This window comes from Amblyraja radiata, chromosome 1, assembly GCF_010909765.2.
Source record: "Amblyraja radiata isolate CabotCenter1 chromosome 1, sAmbRad1.1.pri, whole genome shotgun sequence".
In the NCBI taxonomy this organism is placed as follows: Eukaryota; Metazoa; Chordata; class Chondrichthyes; order Rajiformes; family Rajidae; genus Amblyraja; species Amblyraja radiata.
The window spans coordinates 97,818,144-97,845,918 of record NC_045956.1 but is presented as its reverse complement, the minus strand read 5'-3'; positions in this window follow the sequence as shown (position 1 = coordinate 97,845,918).

Genomic DNA, 27,775 nt, shown 5'->3' with positions numbered 1-27,775 from the left:
TCTCCAGAGATGCTGCCTAACCCGCTGAGTTACTCCAGCACTTTGTGCCGATACACAATAGAGACAGTTCATTCTCCTAATTTCAAGACATTGAACAAAAATCTAATTTAATTTGGAGATACGGCATGGAAACGGCTCCAAAGCAGAAGCGTCCACGTCGGGAGGTTGGAAACTAGAAGTATCCTGAGCTAATTCTGCAACCACCATCATCTATTGCAACAAGTGATGGTTCCCACTGATTGTCGCTGGAAGCCTGCATCCTTTTCAGGACGGATGATGACAGCGATGTCAACATTTGAAACATGGAAGATGGACACAAAAGAAGAAGTAGCATGGAAACAATCACTTCTGCCCACCGCATCCATGCCAACCATCGATCACCTATTCATAGTAGTTCTATGTTATCCCAGTTTTTCATCCATTCCCTACACATTAGAGGGATTGATTTCACAGAAGCCAATTAGCCTACAATTCCTTATGTCGTTTCGGATGTGGGAGGAAACTAGTACCCGGAGGAAACCATGTGGTCACAGGGAGAACGATAACATGAAAACTTCACACAGACAGCATCCGGGGTCAGGATTGAACCCAGATCTCTTGTACTGTGAGTCAGAAGTGGTACCCGTGGTGCCACTGTGCCGCCCTAAATGTAATATCTCAGTATCCCTTGGGTGAACGTAGGCTCTGTGAAATGTACACGATGTGGGAACAGCGAGAGAGAAGGGTGATTTGCTGGTTTGATATATCTTTTATTTTCTGACCCTCTGTAGATTCTGAGTGTGCACAGTCATAATATTTATTCTGTTGTAAAATGGGCTGCTTATTGCTAAGGTATGTTCTCAGACCCTTTAGGAATGCTAAAAGTAAAAAGATTATTGAGCGAATTGAAAATGTGCAGAAATATAGCTGACTGACTCATTACATCTTTTTTAATATCACTAAAATCACAGGATTCCATTCAATCGATGCCAACTCTCAGAGCAGTCCATGCCCCCACTTATTTCATTACAATCAATTCTCTCTGAAATGCTCGTGAACATTCCCTTCTGATTCTCCTGCCACCCACCCACACTAGTGGTAATTTATTGTGTCCAATTAACTATCTAGTATATCTTTGCAATGGTAGTGGTAACCAGAGCACACAGAGGAAACCAATGAGCTCACATTGAGAATGTGCAAACATTATCTACACAGACAGCTTCTGAGGTCAGGATTGATATTACATGGATTTAGCTTAGTTTGAACAGTGAGCAGAGGCTGGGAAGTTTACAAATTTGTGACTCAACAAAGGCAGCAGCGTGTGACTATCTGTGTGACTGTTTCCATTTATCCATCATCATATTGAACATTTAAATTCATTTCTCTCCAACATTTCAGAGCTAAATGGAGTTTGATTCTATGAAGGCTGATGACCTTCCATCAGAACTGACCTGCTGAATATTTCCAGTTTTTCCTATATTTATTTCAGATTCCCAGCATGTTGAGCAGTCCTGATATACCATCTGAATAGTGAAAGGCTTCGATAGAGTGGATGTGGAGAGGATGTTTCCACTAATGGGAGAGTCTAGCACTAGAGGTCACAGTCTCAGGATTAAAGGACTTCCTTTGGGAAGAAGGTGACGAGGAACTTCTTTAGTCATAGGGTAGTGAATCTGCAGAATTCTTTGCCACAACAGGCTGTGGTAGCCAAGTCAATGGATATTTTTAAGGCAGAAATAGATAGATTCTTGATTAATATAGGTGTCAGGGGTTATATGGAGAAGGCAGGAGAATGGGGTTAGGAGGGAGAGGTAGATCAGCCATGATTCAATGGCAGAGTAGATGATGGGCCAAATGGCCTAATTGTGCTCCTATCACATGACCTTATGACCATCTGCCTCATTAAGCCATTTAGAACGGAGATGAGGAAATACTTTTTCACACGGAGAGTTGTGAGTGTGGAATTCTCTGCCTCAGAGGGTGGTGGAGGCCGGTTCTCTGGATGCTTTCAAGAGAGAGATAGAGCTCTTACAGATAGCGGAGTCAAGGGATATGTGGAGAAGGCAGGACCGGTTTACTGATTGTGGATGATCAGCCATGATCACATTGAATGGCGGTGCTGGCTCGAAGGGCCGAATGGCCTACTCCTGCACCTATTGTCTATTGTCATTGGAGACCCTCGGACTATCTTTAATTGGACTTTACTGGGCTTTACCTTGAACTAAACGTTATTCTCTTCATCCTGTATCTGTACACTGTGGATGGTTCAATTGCACCAAAGAGCCTTTAACTGAACGTCAGTGCTTCCAAGATGGTGCCCAATCCTGGGGACTATTTACATGCTAGCCACAGAAACAGAACTACAGCCACATATTACAATCGCTCCACAGTCTTAAATCTCTACTCCTACAGCAACATTTATCATGTAAATGGCTCGATTGTAATTATATATAGTCTTTCCACTGACTGGATAGCACGCAACAAAAGCTATTCACTGTACCTCGTTGCACATAATATTAAACTAAACTGAAACTGAAACACTTGACAATAAACTAAACTAAACCTTTTACGATTGGTTCTGTCTCAAACGTTTCTTCTTTGGAGAGAAAAAGTCTACAGCCTTTTCCTCTCATCACAGTCCCTCATCTACAGAGCCATTCTATGAAATCTTTTAAGCACTTTACCAAGGCCATCTCACCCCTTACAAAACTGGAAGCAATACTCCTACAATGGCTACACCAGTATTTTATCATGACCTTCTCTCTCTTCTAAGATGTATCAGTTTACGAAGGCCACGTGTTGTTTTAAATTGTTTCCTTAATCCGCCCTTCAGAAATACCCGCATGCTCTCTGCTCCTGCACCCCTTTGTAGAATAAGAAAATAACACTCTTCTGATCACTCAACTCGCTACTGGATTAATAGTCACTCTTCCCAGCATAGAAATTCTTGTGTGACTCGCACCGATATTCTGACTTGAGTGAAACTTTCAGACCACTGAAACCCTCAACCCTGATGGGGTCTCTTGTCACCAACATCTTCCCAGACCAACACAACCTCAATTTCCACCTCTCTCAATGAGAGACCGTTCTCAAACATTCCTCTCTGCCCCCACCACAGTCTGCTTACCGGCCAAGGATATTCAAATCACACTTTTCACCATGACAGAACCTTTAGATGTCACCAATGCTGTTACTCATCCTTGCTGAGAATGTGGCTTCGGATTGTTATTGCAACTTTAGTGAGATGGAGACGTGTTGGTATCCTCAGAGCATTAAATCATTAAAATCAGTGATTCGTAACAACAAAATCAGAACATATACAAGATGGTTTATTTCCAGAAGCGGCAAATTCAAAACCAGGAAAGTTCCAATAGATATGAATCTTGGTTAGACACAAGGAATTGCAAATTCTGCTTTACAAAAGATGATGCAGAGTCCTGGAGTAGCTCAGCGGGTCATGCAGCAACTCAAGAGAACATGGATAGGTGACGTTTTGGGTCGGGGCCCTTCAGACTGATTATAGGGGTGGAGGGAAGAAAGCTGGAAGCAACGAGGCGCTGGACAAAGCCTATTAGGTTGGCGAGGTGGATTATTTAATAGGCAGATGGTTGGACAAAGGCCAGAGATAAAATGACAGAAGGTGTGCGATGAAAGGATTGAAGAGTTGTGAATTGTGAAGCTAGAGAAAGGAATGTTTGGAAGGGGAAGGGAATGGGAGAAATAGGTGTGAGTCAACGTGGGGCACAGGGGAGCGGGTTGGAGGGAAATAAGGGGGGTTATATGACGGAAGAGATGGTTATGGGGTTACCTAAAATTGGAGAATTCAATATTCATATCGTTAGGCTGTTAGCTACCCAAGCAGAATATCAGGTGTTGCTCCATCATTTGGCCTCACTCTGGCAATGGAGGAGACACAAGATGAAAAAACTCAGTATGGGATTGGGAAGGGGAGGTAAAATGGATAACAACCGAGAGATCCTGCAGGACATGCTAGACCGACTGTAGTGTTTAGCTATGCTTGGTCTTGCTGATGTACAGGAGTGCACATCGAGAACACCGGATGCAGTAGATGAGGTTAGACAAGATGAACGTGGACCTTTGTCTCGCCTGGAAGTACTAGTGGGGTGACTTTATGGAAGTGAGAGAGGATGTATAAGCAAAAGTGGTTGCTGTCATTGCAGGAGAAAGTACCTAGGAGGGTGTGGCTTAGGTGAGAAGGGATTAGTGAACAAAGGATTGCAGGGGGAGTTGTCTCTGTGGGGGTGGAAAGGGGTGTGACACTATTTGTAATTTAAGCCACATCTTGGGAGCAGGCGGAGAAATTGAGTGTAGGGGACAGTCTTTGCAGGCTGGGAGGAAGAATAGTCCAGATAACTGTGGAAGTCAGAAGGTTTGTCATAGATGTCAGTTGATAGTCTGTCCCCTGTGATGGAGACAGAGAGATCAAGAAAGGGGAGAGATGTATCAGAGGTAGTCCAGGTGAATTTGAGGGCAGGGTGGAAGTTAGTTGTAAAGTTAATGAAATCGACGAGTTCTGCACGTCGAGAGGCAGCCCCGATGCAGTAGTTGATGTAATGGAGAAAGAATTGAGGGATAATGCCAGTGTACATTTGGAACAAGGAGTGCTCAACATTACAGAGGCATAGCTGGACTACTGGAGACAATTCAGGATTCCATGTTTATAAAATAATGTAGGAGCACTGGAGAGAGGGCAGAAATGATCACAGTGAAGGATGGGGACTTCACTTCAGATTCAGATTCAGATTCAATTTTAATTGTCATTGTCAGTGTACAATACAGAGACAACGAAATGCATTTAGCATCTCCCTGGAAGAGCGACATAGCAAATGATTTGAATAAATAATAATAAGTGTCTGGGGTGGGGGGGGGGGGGTGATTGGCAGTCACCGAGGTACTTTGTTGAGTAGAGTGACAGCCTCCGGGAAGAAGCTGTTCCTGGACCTGCTGGTCCGGCAACGGAGAGACCTGTAGCGCCTCCCGGATGGTAGGAGGGTAAACAGTCCATGGTTGGCATGAGAGCAGTCCTTGGCGATGCTGAGCGCCCTCCGCAGACAACGCTTGCTTTGGACAGACTCAATGGAGGGGAGCGAGGAACCGGTGATGCGTTGGGCAATTTTCACCACCCTCTGCAATGCCTTCCGGTCGGAGACAGAGCAGTTGCCATACCATACTGTGATGCAGTTGGTAAGGATGCTCTCGATGGTGCAGCGGTAGAAGTTCACCAGAATCTGAGGAGACAGATGGACCTTCTTCAGTCTCCTCAGGAAGAAGAGACGCCGGTGAGCCTTCTTGATCAGAGTTGAGGTATTGTGGGTCCAAGAGAGGTCATCGGAGATGTTGACTCCCAGGAACCTGAAGCTAGAAACACGTTCCACCTCCGTCCCGTTAATGTGGATGGGGGTGTGCGTGCCGCCCCTGGACTTCCTGAAGTCTACAATGAGCTCCTTGGTCTTCTTGGAGTTAAGGGCCAGGTTGTTGTCAGCGCACCATGCTGCTAAGTGCTGGACCTCCTCCCTGTAGGCCGACTCATCGTTGTTGCTGATGAGGCCAATCACCGTTGTATCATCTGCATACTTGATGATGGTGTTAGTACCATGTACAGGTGTGCAGTCGTAGGTGAAGAGGGAGTAGAGGAGGGGGCTCAGCACACAGCCCTGTGGAATGCCGGTGTTCAGGGTGAGGATTGAAGAGGTGTGCTTGTCTAACCTAACAAACTGGGGTCTGTTGGTTAGAAAGTCCAGTATCCAGTTGCAGAGGGAGGGGTCGATGCCCAGGTTACCGAGTTTGGTGATCAGTTTTGATGGTATATGGTGTTGAATGCTGAGCTGTAATCGATGAACAGCATTCTTACGTAAGTGTCTCTGTTGTCGAGGTGGGAGAGGGCGGAGTGAAGTGCCGTTGAGATGGCATCCTCCGTACTCCTGTTCGTGCGGTAGGCAAACTGATAGGGATCCAGTGTGGGGGGTAGGCAGCTTTTGAGGTGTGCCAGGACCAGCCTCTCGAAGCACTTGGTGATGATGGGGGTAAGTGCAACTGGGCGGAAGTCGTTGAGGCTTGCCGCAGTGGAGTGTTTTGGCACTGGCACGATGGAGTTGGTTTTAAGGCACGTGGGGACAACTGCTTGGGCAAGTGACAGGTTGAAGATGTCAGTCCAGATGTCTGTCAGCTGCGCAGCACAGGCCCTGAGCACGCACCCGGGGATTCCGTCAGGGCCAGCAGCTTTACGTGCATTAGTCCTACTCAGTGCCACGTATACGTCGTAGGGGGTGAGTGTGAGGGGTTGGTGATCGGCACGGAGCACAGCCTTGATGGCTGTCTCTAGATTGTCCCTGTCGAAGCGGCCATAGAAGTGATTAAGCTTCTCAAGGAAGGATGCGTCGCTGGATGTGGGGGTGGTGTTGGAGGGTCTGTAGTCCGTGATGGCCTGGATGCCTTGCCACATGCGTCGGGGGTCGGAGTTGTTGTTGAAGTGCTCCTCAATCCTGAGCTTATGGCAGTGCTTGGCCTTCTTGATGCCCCTCTTCAGGTTAGCCCTGGCTGAACTGTAGGCTCGAGCATCGCCTGACCTGAAAGCGGTGTCCCGTGCTTTCAGCAGTAGCCTGACCTCGCTGTTCATCCATGGCTTCTGATTCGGGAATATGGTCACCTGTTTGAGGGAGGTGACACTATTGATGGTGCAAGATGAAAGAATGTTCCCAGCCAAGGTTATGCGGGAGATCTATAACTAAAGTATATTTAATACAGTAATTAATAGCTCCAGTAAAAAAGACACGGGAGAGACAACCTTCCTTGGAGGTTGGTGGTAAAGGTATGGAAATCATGAACAAAGGTCAATAGCATAACAGAGAGTGAGCTATGTATGAGTAAAATAATGTAAGGTGGGGCAAGGCTCAGATGGGGAATAAGCATTAGTGTTGATCTGTTTGGAAGTGTTGATCCTGTTCTGTGCTTATATGCAGCTCTATGCAATTCTATGTCAGTATCCTGTAAGAGCTAAAGGGAATCAATTTACATACAATGTTGCTAATCAGCTCCCAGTGGGAAACATTCATTTGCTTCTGGACATGGATGAATAAGAGCTCATTTGAGGGTTATTATAAGTTTTACATCTATGACCTTCGCAACAACCTTGTGGCTCAGACTTATTTTAGACTGTCCTCTTAAATACATTGGCTCAGCTCCTGCCAGAAGGAAAACCTCTGATCACCCATGCGTATAATTGTTGCTACACTGTGTATCAGTGGAGTGACCCTTTTAGGAAATGTCAATTAACAGTAAGGACACTGCAAAGCTTGCAGTAAACATGTCCACAGGCTAAGATTATACAAGTTTACATCTCAAATCTTCATGGAAAACTTACCAGGAGAAATTAGAGGACAGTGGACCAGTATATTTTATGCCTAAAAAATCTCTCCAGTAACTTGCCCTACCACATATGTTATGTACATTGGTGAATACTGTGCTGAAATATTAAAGAGATTGGTTCCAATTAACCAAAATAGATATAAGCAACTCGGGACAAAATTGTTATGGCAAGAAGGAAGGATGCAGCCAAAAGTTGTTTATATGAACAACTTTCAGGGTATGTGTAGGATGAACAGCAGATGCTGGTTTACTCTGAAGATAGACATGAGATGCTGGAGTAACTCAGCGGGACAGGCAGCATCTCTGGATAGAAGGAATGGGTGATGTTTCATGTCGAGACCCTGAAGATTGTACAAGTTTTTCAACTTTTGTATCTTATGCTCAACGGGATGGGGAAGATGAGAAAATGCCCGGGGTGTCAATGGTCCTTGATTATGTCGGCTGCTTTCCTGAGGCAATGTGAAGTGTAGATGGGAGAGGGTGGATGCTGGTTGGCTGAATTCTCAATTCTCTGCAATTTCGTGCGGTTGTATAGATTGGATTGTGTGCTTTTCAGGCCAGGTCACAGGGATAGCATTGCCTTCTGCTTGTACCACAGTCCTTTGATGGCAGCTAGTGAAATATGAAGCCATGATGGGCTTTGGTACTAATCTGTTGTGAGATTAGTGGAACCACTGTACTAATGTTGGAAAGTGATTAACTGTCTTTCCAGCAGAATTAGTACATGAGATTTCCTAGGTCAGTTGGCATATGTTCTTTGCCAGCTGTCTTTGATAAGCATGGAAATAAACTTCCTATTGTGGAATATGGTAATATTGATATCATTATATTTGCTTTCTATGATATGTTCATAGCATTTTTTCTGTAGGCTACCTATTGCTATTTATTACACCTTAATGCAGTGGAGTGGTTTCCTGGGGCATTTCAAAGGGCAGGTAAAAGTCATCCACAATGTTTTGAGCTACTTACATGCCAGAGCAAATAAGGCAACAGATCCCTGAGAGAATCTATTAAATGCGTGTGAGCTTTACCGCATTTTAAAACTACCAATGTTAGCATTTATTCCAACATTTATTTAATTAACTGAACGGAAAAGTGATGATTTGACGTCAATTCATCATTAATCCATGCCTCTACCTTACTAGCCCATTAATAGTCCCATTCTGCTATCTTTCCATCTTAGTTTAATTTAGTTAAGTTTCAGGATACAGCGTGCAAACAGGCACTATGGCCCATTTAGTCCATGCTGACTATTGATCACCTGTTCACACTAGTTTTACATTATCCCACTTTCTCATCCACTCTCTACCCGCTAGGGGAAATTTACAGAGGCCAATTAACCCACAAACCCATACATATTTTGGATGTGGGAGGAAATCGGAGCATCCAGAATGAATCCATGTGATCACAGGGAGAACATGTTGACTCCACACAGACAGCATCCAAGGTCACGTTTGAGGCTGGGTCTCTGGCAATGCAAGGCCACCTTAGAGAAGAGTTAATCTCAGATTTGACACTGATAAACTGTAACAAAGAGGTTTCAGCAAAAATATTCTATATCCCAGTGTTAGTTGTGAGAGCAAGGGAAGAGTGGAATGGAAGGTGGCAAAAGAGAAAGTTGATCTTTGAAGAAAGCCGTAAAGGCAGTGGACAAAATGTTATGAGTAAAATGTTTTTTTTAAATGTCTTACCTTATAGTACTTTATTGGTCACATGTGTACAGTGAAATTCATTTTTGTATACAGTTCAATACAACTATCACTGTACATACGCACATAGATACATCTAAGATAAGCTTCTCAGATACAGATACAGATACAAGTGTATAGTAGTGGTAGTAGTACATTGAGACAGTATACAGATATGCCAGTTTTGTGCCATTTTCCAGTTGTTATATGTGCAGGGTTGTTGAACTGACCATAAGGCCCGTTGACTTGGCGGCATTGCAGGGTCGGCCAGGCCAAGTGTAACCATGGTGTCCTCCACCTCTTCTCCATCGCTGTAGGCCGCGTCCGGTCCATGTGCTCAGTCTCGTGACGTGGTGTCTGGTCCAGCCAAGCTCCAGGCTGTTGCAGGGCCTCCAACGGCCCACTCCACCGTCGAAGCACTGCGCTCTCTCCTGCAGTCGGTCTGCTTACCGGCCCTCCGTTCGAGAATGAAAGGAGATGAGGAAGAATGTCTTTAGTCAGAGGGTGATGAATTTGTGGAATTCATTGCCACAGAAGGCTGTGGAGGCCAAGTCTTTGAGTATTTTGAAAGCATGAAATCACAGATACATGATTAGTAAAGGTGTCAAAGGTTATGGGGAGAAGGTAGGAGAATGTGGTTAAGAGAGAAAGATAGATCAGCCATGACCGAATGATGGGCCGAATGGCCTAATTCTGCTCCTATATCTCATGAACTTATGAAGAATGCTGAGGCACCCAACAGGGTGGGCGACATCTGTGGTAAGAGAGAGTCAACGTTTCTTGTGCCACCCTTGATATGTTTATTCCAACTGAAATAGTGCTCATCTCTCTCATCATCTTAAATTCTGCAGGAAATTGAGCTTATGTTATCAAATGAGCTTTGGGTTCTGTCAAACTCTCGCTGCATTTACTATTGACATTTTATGTTCCATTCAAGATTGCAACCATAGTTACATGGCAATTAAATTCTGAAATTGAGAGTATTCCTGTTAGTGGTGCTGCAGGGAACATTACCATTGCCACTTGATATTCATGATGCAGGTAGATGGATTACGTCAGTTCTTTCATGTAAAATTTTCACCGTTGAAGAAAGGGTTAATAATTAATTAAACATCAGCAAATAAAGGTGAAAGATCAAACATCAAACCACACTAAGGCCCTAAAATGTTGGTTTAAATTATTTCATATTCTTCTTTTGGAAGGAATCCCATTTGATAAACGTTGCTGAGAAACTCTTATTCTAATATGGTTGCTTCTCTTGGGCAAAAAAAAAGAGGTCTGGTACTGATCTCAGTTTGGAGTGAAGATTTGGAGCCATAGAATAATACAGCACAGAAACAGGCCCTTCAGCCCAACTCGTCCATGCAGACCAATATGCCCAATCAAAGCTAGTCCCATTTGTCTGTGCTTCAAAAATGCAAGAGGTATAACAAGAGTTGATAAAATAAAGGATAGTCTGAATAATGAGAAGATGGAAGCTGAGACAAATGATTGTCAATCAGCAGATAGATTTTTCTTATGTCTTAGAGTCATACAGTCATAGTGAAACAGCATGGAAACAGGCCCTTCAGCCCAACTTGTCCACACTGACCAATCAACTGTCTCATCTACACTAGTCCCACCTGCCTGTGATTGACTCATATCCCTCAAAACCTGTCCCATCTAGAAATCTGATTCTGCTGCAAGAAAAAGTTGAAGGGCCATGTCTCCAATGGCCTTAGGCATTATAGCATTACATGTCTTTCAGGGAAAATGTGTCAGCAGTGCGGTTGAATTTCCAATAACAATGGTTAGGTTGGCAAACTTCCACCTCACTGAGATAAATGATATGAAGTTTTCAAATGTCTAGTGGTCTAAAAAAGCAAATTCTGGAAAGAGAATTTGCTGAATATATGGCACCTGCAGGCATAATTAGAGTTATAGAGATGTGGGTCACACAAACATGCCTTCTGTTCCACCATGTGCATGCTGACATTTTTGCCCATTTACAATCATCCTATTTTTCTGCACTATGTCCAATCCATCGATGCTTTGCTGTTTAATTGCCGGGTCAATGTCTCTCAAACATAGTGATGCATCACACTTGTACACCTCTTCAGGCAAAGAGCTCCAAATATCAATCACTCTCGGTACAAAACAAAATCTCCTCAAATTCCCTTTAAAAATCCATCCTCTCAGCTTATGCCCTTTTATTTTGATATCGGAAACATGGGAAAAAAGATTCTAACTATCCTATTTATGATTCATATAATTTCATATACTTCTATCAGATCAACTCTGAGCCCCTTTTGCTTCACAGAAGACAAACCCAGCTTATCCAATCTCTCCCCATAACTAAAATCTTCCAATCCAGGCAACATTCTGGTGAATCTCCTCTGAGCTTTCTCTAGCATGACCAACCCTTTCAGTAGTGTCTCTACCAGAACTGTACCTGGTAGTCCAAGTAAGGTCTAACCAGTGCTTTGTAACCATATAACCATATAACAATGACAGCACGGAAAACAGACCATCTCGACCCTTCAAGTCTGTGCCGAACACTTATTTTCCCCATTACATTATTGTAAAGTTGCAACATAATTTCCTAACTTTTATATCCAGTGCCCAGACCTACAAAGGCAAGCCTACTTACCTGTGTTGCCACTTTCAGGGTAATATGGACGAACCCTAGGTCCCTTATGTTCACCAACATTCCTTTGCACCCTATATATTACTGTATATGCCCTTCCCCTAATTGACTTCACAGAATACAGCACCTCTTCCCACTCTGCCTCTTTCAAAGATGCTTTCCCCTGCTCTCTATTGGTTTGTGTCCACCACATCTGCTACCAAAATGCTTCAATTCCCACTCATGTCATAGATTGAATTAAGGTGTTTTGGAGAATGCACGAGAAAGGCAGAGAAAGAAATAACTTTTTCCATTATTGTACTTAAGGATCCAAACAGAAGATTATTTTTCAGTATCATTTAAAATATCGATGCAAAATTAAAACATCTGTATCATAAGTTGTGCGTTGAGCACAAAAGGTTGCAATAAATAATTTGAAAATAGGATAAACAGCCCCAGTGTTGTGTGCGGATAAAGGTATCCATGCAGCAAGATGTTAATAAGTGCTGTAAAAATTCTGCAAGGAGAATTCAATGAGATAAAGCTAAGATGTGAGCTGTTTATTAAAGAAGATAAACAACAAATTTAATCAAGATTCATTTTGAAATGGTGCTGCAAAGCAATCTTTATTCATTAGCTAAAAATTAAGTTCATTCCGAGAAAATACTTTGACTCTCCAAATTGTGAAAATGAAAGGTTGGCAGTGTGCTCCTAAATATGTTTCTGTTGTGCATTATTATCATATTCTTCCTTCTGAATTGAATATTTTAGCATGAATGATAGCTGTGTTGCAAATACTGAATATTTAGTGGATCAAAAATTATTTACCAAGTAATAACAGAAGATATACGAATGATACCTTGCATGTCTTTTCTTGAGTTTGCTAGTTAATGTTTTATTCCCATGGTTGCATATACTTCAGAAGATACTTCAAATTAAAGTGTGTATATTAAAAATAAAATCATATTTTTACTATGAATTATGTACGTCCTGAATTTTAAAATATTCTGGTTTTCAGATGCAGAGCTCTCCCAATAAAAAGAAGCATTCAATGCACCTCAGTTTAGAGGGAAGGTTGAAGGTTTATTTTTATTTAATCATTCATACAGCATTCACAAAACAAGAGGAAAATTCATTTTCAGCCTTTAATATATGTGTGTTGCCTGACTTGTTGAGTCACTCCAGCATTTTATGTCTGTCTTCGGAGCAGAATTAGGCCATTTGGCCCATCGAGACTGCTCCACCATTTGATCATGGCTGATATATTTTTCCCTCTCAGCCACATCTCCAGTAACATTTGATACCTTTACTAATCAATAGCCTTTCAATTGCCACTTAAAAAATACCCAAAGATTTGGCAATGAATTCCACAGACTTGCAGTCTTTGGTTAAAGTCAAGTCAAGTCAAGTCAAGTAGCCTTTATTGTCATTCAGACCTTGTGGTCTGAACGAAATTTTGTTGCCTTGCAGTCCTACATATAGTAAAAATGACAAAAACACACAATAAACACAAATTAACATCCACCACAGTGAGTTCACCAGGCACCTCCTCATTGTGATGGAAGGCAAAAATCTTAAGTCTTTGTCTCTTCCCTTCTTATTCTCCCTCTGCGCCGAGGCGATCCAGGCTTCAGATGTTGTGACCCCGCCGGGCGATGGTAAGTAATGTCAGTCCCGCGGCAGAATCCAAGCTCCGCGAACGGGCCGGTTCAACTCCGCGGCCCAGGGTGGTCGAAGCTGCCGAAGCTGTGGCCCTCCAGTCCAGCAGACGCAGCTGTTGTCGTGGGAGCTCCGGAAACAGGTCACCTGTGCCCCAGGAGCTCCCGACGATGTCGTCCACTGGGCCCGCGGTCGGGTCGAGTGGCCGCTGCCGCCGGAACATTGCCCCAGCTCCGAGGCCGGGTGGCCGCTGCCAAGAAATTCCTCCTAATCTGAAACTCTGATAGGCTGCTGACTGACCATTCCGAAACCTTGATGGTGTGGCATCTGGTCCACCAGGTGAAGTTTGCTTTTCTCCCCTCCCACTCACTAGAGCCCCAGTTTCTGCGTTAAATTTTATTAATCAGTACCTATATTCCATATTCTATATTCTATATTCTATATTCCATTTCCACCCGCTGGGCTCGGGTTCCACCAGGGCCCTGGTTCCAGAGCTCGCTTTCCACTCACTGAAGCATGAACCCTTTAATATAAGTGTGTTTGCCAAGCAGAGAGTTTTATTTCAACAGTAACTGAAAGAACCTTTGCCTTTTTTCCTTAATTTATTCCTCTCTTAAAATGTGAGTGATTCTGGCGAGGTTATTTCACAATCAGAGAAGGTGGTGCTGGTCAATTTTGACATTTAAAATGGTTGTCATACTGATAGAGAGCCAAAAATATGTGTTCATCAGGACTGTGTGCGACATGGAGGAAAACCATGATTGAGCTGTTCATACTGTAGCTTCTCAGTGATGGAGGTCACTAGGGTGAAGGGTGCTGTGGAGGTAACTGTGGTGGATTAAAATGTTCCAATGAATTGTACTTGTGACAACCAAGGTGTTCCACTGATGTTGGATGTGTACATTGAATCCAAAGTTAGAAAACTCAATCAAGGATGCATTGTTATGTTTAAACCTTTGATGGTTGTTGCAACTGCGGTTAACCAAGTGTGTGATGTGAGCCTGTCATCACATTCCCGCCTCAACCTTTTCAAGGATAAACATGATTCATTAACTGCCTCAGATAAGGATATGTATGTTATTCCTCTTGCACGATAACAGGCAGAGTAAAGATTATTAAGAATCGCAAACTGTAAATGGAAATTGAAATCTGCAACCTAATAGATGAAGGTGTGTCTGTTTTAAAAAATAGGTTGCCCTTTCACAGTATCTGAATGGCACAAATAAAGAGAGTAGAGCAGACATTTCCTATACACTGTGCACAAATCCAACAACATCTAACAATTACAAAGTCACAAAGGCTCATCAAAAACTTCTTAAGCACTAAATTATATCTCTGAATGAAATAAGTACAGAGAGAAATAAGGCATGCAATAAGACAGGACATTTTGAAATAAAGGCAATACAAGGCCTATAGATTTAAATGACAAATGACAAATATTCCCTCTCTTGAACTTCTACAGATGTACAGTGGCGAGCATATTGGCTGGTAGCATCACAGCCTGGTGTGACAACCCAAATGCCCAGGAACGATGGAGATTAGAAAAAGTGATAAATGGTGCCTGGTCCATTACGGGTACCGATCTCTCCGTTATCAAAGAGATCTGTAGGAGGCACTGTCTCATAAAGGCAGCTTGCATCATCAAGTACCTACACCACCCTGGCCAGGCTCCCATTTCACTTGCCATCTGGAAGATGGTATAGGAGTCTTAAAACTATAATTTCCAAGTTTAGGAATAGCTTCATCCCAACTATCATCAGGCTTTTGAACACTATGAACTCCAAATAATCTCTGAACTATGAACTGTCTTCGTTGCACTAGTGATGTTTGGCTTCATGTTTCTGTTTTGCACTACATTGGGATTTTTAAAATTTATTGAAGTTTTCTTTTTTTTATTGTGTTAGCTACTGACTGTTGTATTTACAAAACTGTTGTGCAAGTAAGAATTACATAGTTTTGTTTCAGTACCGATGACAATAAAACATTCTCTCTTGTCTTTTGAATGTGACCCGTAATTGAATGGAATTATGCCAGTCCTTAAACCTTACCCTACTTGTCTCCTCATTCCCACAAGTCTTCATTTCCTTGTCATTCAATCTGGGAGTAGAGGGATATGGACGTTCAGGAAAATGGGATTAGATTAGATTGGCATTTTGGTCATGGCCGATGATTCCATAAAACTATTGTTCTAAGTTTTATCCCAGTTATATTGATCTCAACATCCTACAGATTTGAGAAAAACAAATATGTGCTATTGTCTGATTGCAGAAATGTTCCTTGTCTTATTCATTGAAGGCTGATTCCTTATCCTGGAATTGTTATCTAATTTTAGACTTTCCAGAAAGGCTAATTGAGAGTTTCTACCTTGTCAAATCCTCTTTGGATAATTTCTCATTCATTTTAATCTTACAGAAAGTCAATCCAACACAACATCTTTGCAAAAGACAAGTTTCCTTATCCCTGAAATTAATCCAGTGAACATTCAGGCCACTGTTTCCTAGGCAAGGATATCCTTTCTTGGTTATGGGTTCAAAACTATTTCTGGTGTTATCCCACCAATGTCCAGCATAATTGAAGCAAGCTTAATTATACTTGAATCCTAACGACTTTTAATAAAGGTCAGGTAAGTAGTGTAAATGTTTTCTATTTCTTGCTTTATTTCCGCATGTACAAAGATATTGAAATTCTTCCAAACAAGAGCATTTTTAATAATTCTGAACTTGATATTTGTCCTTTGTCTCAACTATTATAGTGTTAAACATGTTAAACTCGGGTTCTGTAATTCAATCATATTAGCTTAAATGGAAGTGAATTAAAATAAAAAAACATCTGGTCATTGTTGGCTGTGGGAGATTGTTGTGTGAAAATTAGTTGTCAGTTACTATACTTCTAGTGCCTGTAGAGTGAAGTGACATGTTCTGAAAGATGCAATATTAATGTGGTCTATTTGAAAGATCGACACAGTGATGATGCAACTCAACGGGTCAGGCAGCATCTCCGGAGTAAAAGGATGGGTGATGTTTTGGGTCAGGACCCTTCTTCAGACTGAAAGTAGCGAGTAGGGGAGTGGGGGGTGGAAGGGGTGAAGAGACATTTTTCTCATCCCCTACTTTCAATCTGAAGAAGGGTCCCGACCCAAAACCTCTCCCATCCTTTTTATACTTATATGCTGCCAGACCTGCTGAGTAATGGCTGCACTTTGTGTCTATCTTTGGTCTATTTCAATGTGGGCACTCTGAAGAACAATGTTTCCATTTGTCCCCAGTAAAAGTTTATTGGGTCTCGATGGAAGATTCAAAATGTTACTATATGGAAGCATAACATTTTCAATTGGAATTGTTTAATTTGAGGAGGTGCATTTCTTCAATTTATTCTCTTCTTTAAGCAACAAAATATCCAAAATTAAGGAATCAAGATTGAAAATTAAATATGAGAAGTAATTATCCTGCAACTTCTGCATTATAAGAATATCATAAATGTAAGACTGGACATGGTGTAAAATTTATGGATCAGAATCAGTTTCATTTCTAAGACTTTATCTCTTAACAAAATCAGGAGCATCTATCGATGCATTTGTATCAAAGATCCTATTACAAAGTTGTGCAAAGTTGTGCCTTGCATGTGCTTTTATAACATTTGTTAAAATGAGGAAAGCATCTTGTCCGGAAATATTACAATCTGGTTTGGGAATTGCTCTGCCCAGGACAAGAAAGCTCTGCAGATAGTAGTGCGTTTGGCCGAACGCACTACGGGAACTTCACTCACCCCTCTGCAGGAACTATACATCTGGAGGTGCAACTCCAGAGCGAATAAGATCATGGGAGACCCCTTCCATCCCTGCAACAGACTGTTCCAGCTACTACGGTCAGGCAAACGCCTGCGTTGCCAAGCTGTGAGAACAGAGAGGTTGAGAAGGAGTTTCTTTGCAGAGGCCATTAGAACTTTAAACTCCTATCTCACCAGGGACTAACTTTACTGTACCACTCTACTGCTTTTTTTTAAAATTGCTGTTTTTTTCCCTTTTTCCTTCCGCCCACAATATTTAATATGTAAAAGAATATGTGATTCTGTTCCATTCTGTTTGTAGTTTGTTTGGTTGTTTGTTTGTTTGTCTTTTTGCACAAAGTCCGCGAGCATTGCCACTTTTCATTTCACTGCACATCTCGTTTGTGTATGTGACGAATAAACTTGACTTGACTTCACTTGATGAATAGTTGGAAACTCACAGGAAACTGCAATTTTCCAATTTGAGGTTTCCATTAAGCAAACCTAAATGGTGAAACCATGAAATTAGATCTAGCATGGTGAAAAAATTGACAAAATCACTAGTCCACAAATGAACAAACAATCAAAAAATGTACAAGAATACAATTTGGGGAAACATGTTGGCCCACCTTACAGCAGCAACAAATTGCCCACAAATCCAATTACACCATTTGTGCATTCTTTAGAAAGGTCTGTTCCAACAGTACATGGCATGGGAAAAGGGGCTTCCACTGGTACATTTGAAAACACATTAAGGAGGTTATCACAGAGAAATTGGAAGATTTTGTGGCAATGTTGTGAACCTTGGTTACCGAGGTTATTGCAGCAGAGCTTTGTGGCATGTAAGTAGAAACACTGACAAGCACTAGTGTCAAATTTCTGGCAGTCCATTTTGCAACTTGATAAGGGAAGAATTCATTCTAAGCAAGCACCTTTCGGGGTATAGACTGACACTGGCCTACAGATGTAATTGCTTGTATCTGCAACACGTCAAGACAAATGGATGTCCATAGATTTCTGGGTAACTCCTTATTCCAAGAGGATACTTTGAGTGCAACACATCCAAAAGGCCGAGGAGTACAATTTGCCCAAGGGGCCACCACTTATGCAGTAGATTGACTGGTCTCTACTGACATGTGATTCTTTGCTTGTTTAACTCATCATATAAGGGGCACCAAGATAAAGGACACTTCTCGTGGGCTCAATGTAAATCCCAATAGAACCATCAGTGAGTTTAATGGGTGAAATGTAACAGATAAATCATTGTTAGAACCAATTAAAACAAAATGAGGCTGCTCGTTTTCAAGTTGCCATAAAATTAATAACTCACATCATGTTCTTAGCTAAATGAACAGCTTTCGATATCTGTGAGTGGCAGAGATGCTCCACTGAATCTAATGAAGAGCACGGAGATGTTACACATTGTCACCTCATGCTTCAGCAGTTTCACCCTTCCTGGTGCTGGGAAGCAACATGATGATGACAGCTACGATGTGGAGTAAGCACATTTAAAAATCTACGGGAAAATAATACATACTCATCTTTAAGATAAACATAACTGTTTCTATTTATATAAGAAATATTCATCAATAGCACAACTGTAGAATACAGTGAATTTCATTAGTTCATAAGACACAGGAGCAGAATGATGTGCAAGAAGGAACTGCAGATGCTGGCTTATACAAACGATAGACACAAAATACTAAATGAATGGATGAATAAGTTTATTGGCCAAGTATTCACATACAAGGAATTTGCCTTGGTGCTCCACCCGCAAGTGACAACATGACCTAGAGTGACAGTTAAGAATGATATATAAAACATTAAACATTAATAATAAAACATTATTAATTAAACATGTGAATTGAATAAAATACCAGTGCAAAAGGAGGCTACAGATTTTTGGTTATTGAGTAGAGCTACTACTCGTGGGAAAAAAAGCTGTTTTTTTGTCTGGCTGCGGCAGCATTGATAGTCCGGAGTCGCCTTCCAGAGGGAAGTGATTCAAAGGGTTTGTGGCCAGGGTGAGAGGGGTCAGAGATAATCTTACCCGCTCACTTCCTGGCCTTTGCAGTGGTCAGTTCATCAATGGAGGGAAGGTTGCAGCCAATAACCTTGCAGCTGATCAGACGATTCGCTGCAGCCTCCGGGTGTCGTGCTTGGTGGCTGAGCCAAACCAGACCATGATGGAGAAGGTGAGGACAGACTCTATGATGGCCATGTAAAATAGGACCATCATTGCCTGTGGCAGATTGTGCTTCCTCAGCTGCCGTAGGAAGTACATCCTCTGTTGTGCCTTTTTTACTGTGGAGTCGATGGTAGCCCCCCACTTAAGGTCCTTGGAGATGATGGTTCCCAGAAACGTAAAAGACTCTACAGATGTGACTGTGGTGTTGTTGATGGTGAGTGAGGTGAGGGGTGTGGGAGCTCTCCTAAAGTCTACAACCAATTCCACTGTCTTAAGAGCATTGAGCTCCAGGTTGTTGCGATGGCACCAGGACGCCAGCTGTGACACTTCCTGTCTGTAGACAGATTCCTCCCCATCCAAGATCAGTCCTATCAGTGTAACTCGCAAACTTGAGAAGCTTGACAGAGGAGTCAGTGGAGGTGCAGTCATTGTTGTAGAGAGAGTAGAGGAGAGGAGAGAGTACGCAGCCTTGCGGTGCTCCTATGCTGAGTGTTTGTGGGTCCAAGATGTGCTTTTCCAGTCTCACATGCTGCTTCCTGTCTGTCAGGAAGCTGGTGATCCACCGACAGAGAGGTTCAGACACAGTCAATTCGGAAAGTTTGGAGTGCAGTAGCTCTGGCACAATGGTATTGAATGCAGAGCTAAAATCAACAAACAGAATCCTCACATAGGTCCCCTGGTGGTCTCGGAGCTGGAGGATGAAGTGCAGGCCCAGGTTGACTGCATCATCCACAGATCTATTGGCCCAATATGCAAACTGCAGAGGGTCCAGCAGGGGGTTTGTGATATTTTTCAGATTGGCCAGCACAAGCCTTTCAAGGATCTTCATGACTACAGAGGTCAGTGTGACAGGCCTGTAAACATTAAGACTAGTAATCCTTGCCTTTTTGGGTAAGGGACAATGGTGTAGAATTTAGAGCAGGCAGAGAAGTACAGATTTGCAGGGACTGGTTGAAAATGTCGGTGTAGCAGTTGTTCAGCACAGAGCTTGAGAACAGAGGGGGAAACATTGTCCGGTCCTGGAGATTTCCATTTTTTCTGACTTCTGAAAAGCCTTTCCACCTCCTCTATTTTTATTGTTGATGATGGAGAAGTGATGTTGTGCAGCGCGGAGGGGGTGGGTAATTGGGTGTGACGTGGTGATTGGAGAGGGGTGGGTGGGAAAGGGTCCAGTCTTTTCAGACTGGAGTCTTGCTTTAAGTAGGTGTGAAGTGGTGAATGGGGAGGAGTGGGTGTCGAAGGGCCCAGTCTTTGCAGACTGAGGACAGGCTGTGAGTGGGTGTGACGTTTTGGTTGGGGTGCGAAATGGTCCAGTCTTTTCAGACTGGAGTCTTGTTTAAGTAGGTGTGAAGTGGTGAATGAGGAGGAGTAATCAAAGGGTCAGGAAGGTTACAAACCCGAAACATCACCTATCTCTTTCCAGAGATATTGCCTGACCTGTAGAGTTACTCCAGCATCTTATGTCTGTTTTAGGAGCAGAATTAGGCCATTTGTCCATTGAGAATGCTCCACCATTTGATCATGGCTGATATATTTTTCCGTCTCAACCTCATCTCCAGTAACATTTGACACCTTTACTAGTCAATAGCCTTTCAATCGCCGCTTTAAAAATACCCAAAAATTTGACAATGAATTCCACAGACCTGCATCCTTTTGTTAAAGAAATTACTCTTAATCTGAAACTGTGATAGCCTGCTGACTGACCATTCCGAAACCCTGATGGTGTGGCATCTGGTCCATCAGGTGAAGTTTGCCTTTCTCCCCTCCCACTCACTAGACCCCAATTACTGTGTTAATTTTTATTCATCAGGACCCTGGTTCTATATTCCATTTCCACCCGCTGGGCTCGGGTTCCACCAGGGCCCTGGTTCCAGAGCTCGCTTTCAACTCACTGAAGCATGAACCCTTTACTATAATTGTGTTAGCCAAGCGGAGAGTTTTATTTCAACAATAACTGAAAAACGGTACAGCAATTTCAATGGTAACTGAATGGTACTGCAATTGAAAGCCTGGGTGCAAGATTGGTAATATTTTAGTGAACCATATTATGTATGCAGATGATCTTGCGGTCTTCGGTTCATCTAGCGCTGGTCTCCATATATGTTCTGTGTATGGTGTGGAACATGATATTAAATATAATGCTAGTAAGAGTGCTGTTATGATCTGTGGAACCAAAGAGGATAAATGTCTAAAATGTCCTGATTTAAAATTGTCTGACAATAATCTTAGTGTCTATAATAAGGTAAAATATCTTGGGCATATTCTCTTGCGTACGTTTGGTGCGTGTACGGATGTGGAGAAGATGTCGCTGTTTAGAGCATATTGCACACCACTCTACACTGCGCACCTGTGGTCGAACTACGGAAAGAGACTAAAGGTGTCCTATAATGATGCCATGAGTACACTGCTAAGGAAACCTAGATGGTGTTGTGCTAATAACATGTTTGTGGCTGCAGGAGTCAGTACATTAGAAGCTATCCTAAGAAATCATATGTATAAATTCATTTGCAGGATAAATGACTCTCGAAATGTATTATAGTGGCCTTGTCAAACATAAGGTTTAGCACTACACGCTACGAATCCCAGTTGTGGAGACACTGGTATCGCTGTCTCATTGTAGGACATTGATCTTTCTTTTTTATTCTGGATTTTACATCAAGTATTGTGTTTTTTAAAATATATAATTCATGATGCTTTTATAAGTGATATACTAAGATTTTATATTTATTTTATCGTGTTTTTATATGCAATGTATTTTTATGTAATGTTGTCTCTTGTCTGGACCTTGAGTGAAATAAAGTTTATTATTATTATTATTATTATTATTATTATTATTATTATTATTATTATTATTATTATTATTATTATTATTATTATTATTATTATTATTATTATTATTAAACGTTGCATTTTTTCTTTATATTTTTCCTTTATTTTTTTCTCTCTCAAAACGTGAGTGACTGGTGAGATTATTTTCATGATCAGAGAAGTTGCGGTTCGTCAGTTTAAGAGACAAAAATGTATGTTCATCAGGACTGTGTGTGACATGGAGGGAAACCCAGGATTGAGCTGTTCATACTGTAGCTTCTCAGTGATGGAGGTCACTAGGGTGAAGGGTGCTGTGGATGTAACTGTGGTGGATTAATGTTCCAATGAATTGTACATGTGACAACCAAGGTGTGCCACTGATGTTAATAATAATGGATGGGATTTATATAGCGCCTTTCTAATACTCAAGGCGCTTTACATCGCATTATTCATTCACTCCTCAGTCACACTCGGTGGTGGTAAGCTACTTCTGTAGCCACAGCTGCCCTGGGGAAGACTGACGGAAGCGTGGCTGCCAATCTGCGCCTACGGCCCCTCCGACCACCACCAATCACTCACACACATTCACACACATTCACACACAGGCAAAGGTGGGTGAAGTGCCTTGCCCAAGGACACAACGACAGTATGCACTCCAAGCGGGATTCGAACCGGCTACCTTCTGGTTGCCAGCCGAACACTTAGCCCATTGTGCCATCTGTCGTCCCAAATGATGTTGGAGATGTACATTGAATCCCGTGATAGGAAATTCAATCAAGGATGCATTGTTATGTTTAAACCTTTGATGGTTGTTGCAACTGTGGTTATCCAAGTGTGTGATGAGATCCTGTCATCACATTCCCGACTCAACCTTTTCAAGGATAAACATGCTTCATTAACTGCCTCAGTTCAGGATATGTATTTGATTCCTCTTGCACGATAACAGGCAGACTAAACATTATTATGATTCTCAAACAGTAAATGGAAGTCGAAATCTGCAACCTCCCCAATCACGGGGGCCCATGTTCTTGGTGTCCCTTCCCACTTCCTGGGAACCTCATTCCTGTGCTCCCTTTTAATGCCTTCTCTCCACTCATAGTGATCAATTTTCCATCGGTCTTTAACTCACGCTCTCTTTAAACTTACTGGGCTAAGATTAAATTAGATACAGCACAGGGATACACCTTCTGCCCACCAACCAGTGATTCCTGCACGCTAAAACTATCCTACACACAAGAGGGATGATTTACAATTATACCAAGCCAAATAAACCTATCAACCTGTACATCTTTGGAATGTGGAAGGAAACCGGAGATCCCGGACAGAACCCATGCAGGTCACCGGGAGAAAATACAAACTCAGTACAGACAGCATCCACAGTCAGGATCAAACCTGGCTCTCTGACACTGTATTGCAGGATCTGTACCACTGTACCACCATGCTGCCCAATTCATTGAAAAGAAGTAGTATTATATCATGTAATAGCAGTGAATTTTTGAGGATGTGACAAATAAAATGGATGAAGGGGTGCCAGTGGATGTAGTGTATCTCGACTTTCAGAAAGCCTTTGATAAGGTCCCGCACGGGACGCTGGTGACTAAAATTAGAGCACATGGTATTGGTGGTAGGGTGTTGACATGGATAAAAAAATGGTTGGCAGACCGGAAGCAAAGAGTAGGAGTGAATAGATCCTTTTCAGAATGGCAGGCAGTGGGGAGTGAAGTGTCGCTAGGCTCGGTGTTATGGCCACAACTGTTTACCATATATATTAATGATTTGGAAGAGGGAATTAGGAGCAACACTAGCAAGTGTGCGGATGACACAAAGCTGGGTGGCAGTGTGAACTGCAAAGAGGATGTTAGGATGTTGCAGGGTGACCTGGACAGGTTGAGTGAGTGGGCAGATGCAGTATAATATAGATAAATATGAGGTTATCCACTTTGGCGACAAAAACAAGGGGGCAGATTATTATCTCATTGGGGTTAAGTTAGGTAACGGGGAGGTGCAGCGAGACCTGGGCATCCTTGTACACCGGTCACTGAAAGTTGGTTTACAGGTACAGCAGGCAGTGAAGAAAGCTAATGGAATGTTGGCCTTCATAACAAGAGGATTTCAGTATAGGAGTAAAGAGGTTCTTCTGCGTCTAGGGCTCTGGTGAGACCACATCTGGAGTATTGTGTACAGTTTTGGTCTCCTAATTTGAGGAAGGACATCCTTGTGATTGAGGCAGTGCAGCGTAGGTTCACGAGATTGATCCCTGGGATGGCGGGACTGTCATATGAGGAAAGATTGAAAAGACTAGGCTTGTATTCACTGGAGTTTAGAAGGATGAGGGGGAATCTTATAGAAGCATATAAAGTTATAAAAGGACTGGACAAGCTAGATGCAGGAAAAATGTTCCCAATGTTGGGCGAGTCCAGAACCAGGGGCCACAGTCTTTGTATAAAGGGGAGGTCATTTAAGACTGAGGTGAGAAAAAACTTTTTCACCCAGAGAGTTGTGAATTTATGGAATTCCCTGCCACAGAGGGCAGTGGAGGCCAAGTCACTGGATGGATTTAAGAGAGAGTTAGATAGAGCTCTAGGGGCTAGTGGAGTCAAGGGATATGGGGAGGAGGCAGGCACGGGTTATTGATAGTGGACGATCAGCCATGATCACAATGAATGGCGGTGCTGGCTTGAAGGGCTGAATGGCCTCCTCCTGCACCTATTTTCTATGGTCCTATCTATGTTTCTATGAGTGTGGGAGGAAACCGGAGCACCCAGGGAAAACCCACGCATTCATGGGGAGAACGTACAAACTCCACACGGACAGCACCCGTACTCAGGATCGAACCCAGGTCTTGGGTGCTGTCAGGCAGTAACTCTACCGCTGTGCCACCATGCCTCCCTTACATTCAAACTAATTTTTGAAGTTATCGAAGAAGCAACTGAATGTGGAGGGTTCAGGGTGGAAGTAGAGAGTGAAGTGAAGACACACGAGGCTGCAGAGAGAACTCCCAACTTCCCCCATATCAGCCCTCCGTCAGCCAGTTGTGTTCCCATGCTCACCTGGGCGCTCCATTGCTGGTCACCCATCTTCTCGGGTTCCTATCCCCTCCCCCAACCTGCCCCGCCTGCCCACCATCCCTCCCTTACCTTGTTCCACATATCACCTTCTTTGCTCATCAGATTCTAGCATATGTATCCACCTCTGTCTCCATTTATCACCTCCCAGCCTCTCCCTCTATCTCGCCCCTCCACTCTCCCCCATCTGTTCATATACCCAATGTCAATTATTAGAAAGCCATCTTCAAAGAGCTGTTTGAAAATCCAACTGCAAAAACACAACAAAAAATGTTAATTAAGCCAAACAAAATCGGTTTAGGCTACTACACTGTACCACAATATGGATATTGCTTCTTTATTTTGAAATCAATGAAAAAGGATCATTTTCATTCGACAAAACTTTGAAAAAGTGAATCCAACAAAAGTCCTTACTCGAAGGCAAAGCATAATTTCTGCCATTCTGCCTTATCGAAATAATGTCACAATAATCCCACAAAGTTTTTAACAAGGCAAATGAATCAATGTGGTGAGGTAGTTAGGTTCAAAAGTTCAAAGGTTCTTTATTAGTCACATACTTCAATTGGTGTAGTGAAATGTGTATTGCCATTGCAGCACCTAAAAAAACAACAACATAACAATAATAAAAAAATTTAACATAAAAAGCATCCCCCCACAATGGTTCCCATTATGAGGGAAGGCACAAAGATTAGATTAGATATAATTAGATTAGATATAATTTATTGCCACACAGCCAGGCTGGTGGAAATTTGGGTTGTCTGCAGCGATACAATAATAAAGAACACACAACCACAATAAAACTGTAACACAAACATCCACCACAGCATTCATCACTGTGGTGGAAGCCACAACATTTGGCCAGTCCTCCTCCATTTCCCTCCCGTGGTCAGGATCAGAGTCCAGAGTCAGTCCAGGATCGGCTCTTCCTCACTGGAGACCGCGGCTTTAAGTTGTTGTAGGCTGCAGGCCGGCGGTCAAGATTTAAAGTCCCCGCCGCAGCCAGAAGCACCGTAGACTGCAGGGCCGGCGGTCGAAGCTCCCCTCCAGGGGTGATGGTAAGTCCATGCCGGCCCCGCGGTAGAAGTTGGCCGCGGGCCGTCAGTGATGGCTTCTTCTTCCCCCGGGTCCCCCGCGAGGGATCCTGGGCTGTAGACGCCGCACCAGCTGGAGCTCTGCAGACCGCGACTTCAGGCTGCGACTTCAGGCTGCCGGCTGCCGCGGGCCAGCGAAACGGAGCGCTCCCCTCCAGCGAGGGCTCACCCGCTCCACGCCGAGAGTCCACGCTGCGCCCGCCGCTGAAGCCCCGGGCGCGTCTCCGGGAAAGGCCGCGTCGATCCTTGATGTTAGGCCACGGGGGAGGCGACCTGGAAAACATCGCCTCTCCATGGAGGAGGCGACCGAAGCGGTTTCCCCCTCACACCCCCACACCACCCCCCACATAAAACACACGAAGAAACATTAAATACAGACTTTAAAACATACTAAAAAAATAAAAAAAGGTTGAAAAACTGACGAGCTGAAAAGCAGTTTCCCCCTTCCTCCAGTCCCATCCCCTTGTCCACCCATAGTCGGGTCTATTGAGGCCTCCGCAGTTGCCTTTACGGAGGCCCGATGTTCCAGGCCGTTCTTGCCGGATGATGGTGCTCCGGCGTCGGGAGAATCCTCACAGCGGCTTGGGAAACCTGGAACGGCCCCTTCCTTACCAGAGACCGCGGCATCCGAAGCCAACAGGCAGCGCTGGATGGAGCTCCACCACTGGCGATCTCGGCGAGAGATCCCAGGTTCCCGATGTTAAAGTCAGCGCCGCCACCCGCAGCTGGCCGCTCCACAGTCCCGCAGCTCCGCAATGTTCATCGCTGGTTTTCCGCTCCCCGTAGTTCCAGCGCGGTGACCCGGGCAAGGCATCGCCCGCTCTGCGACAGCGCTCCAGCGCTGCGCCGCCGCCGAAGCCGAGGTTCTGGGTGGTCCCCTCAGGAAATGCCGCTCCAGACCCGCTGGTAGGCCACGAGGACGGGTCGAAGGTGCTGCCCGGAGAAAAGCTGCCTCTCCGACCAGTTAGGGACCCTGAAAAGCAGTTTCCCCCTCCCCCCCCCCCCCCACCCCCACATTAAAAACAACTGTGGTTTTCACAGTAACTAATAGACCTGAGTTCAAATCAACATAGCTCAAAGGTACACAAAAATGCTGGAGAAACTCAGCGGGTGCAGCAGCATCTATGGAGCGAAGGAAATAGGCAACGTTTCGGGCCGAAACCATTCTTAAAAGCTATATACTCATCCTGCTTCACCCTTGAAACCCACTCTTTGTCAAAGTTTCTAACATTGATTAATTTGAATCCTATTTTGCCTCTGACATATTTTAATTAGATACTCAGCTAGCACACCTCACCCAGACTGTCAGTACATTAAAGCTGCTTTCTGTCAATTTTATGCTGCCAAGCAACAATTAAACGTTTATTTCCCACATCTTACCTCAGGCATTCACTGATATTTATGAAACATTTAACCCTGCTCATGATTAGAAAGATGAATGTTCATTAAGATTATTGTAAAGTACCTCTGACTATATGTGCTCGGACAAGAGGTAAATTCATTAATACATCATAACATTTGAAAACATAATGGTTAACGGT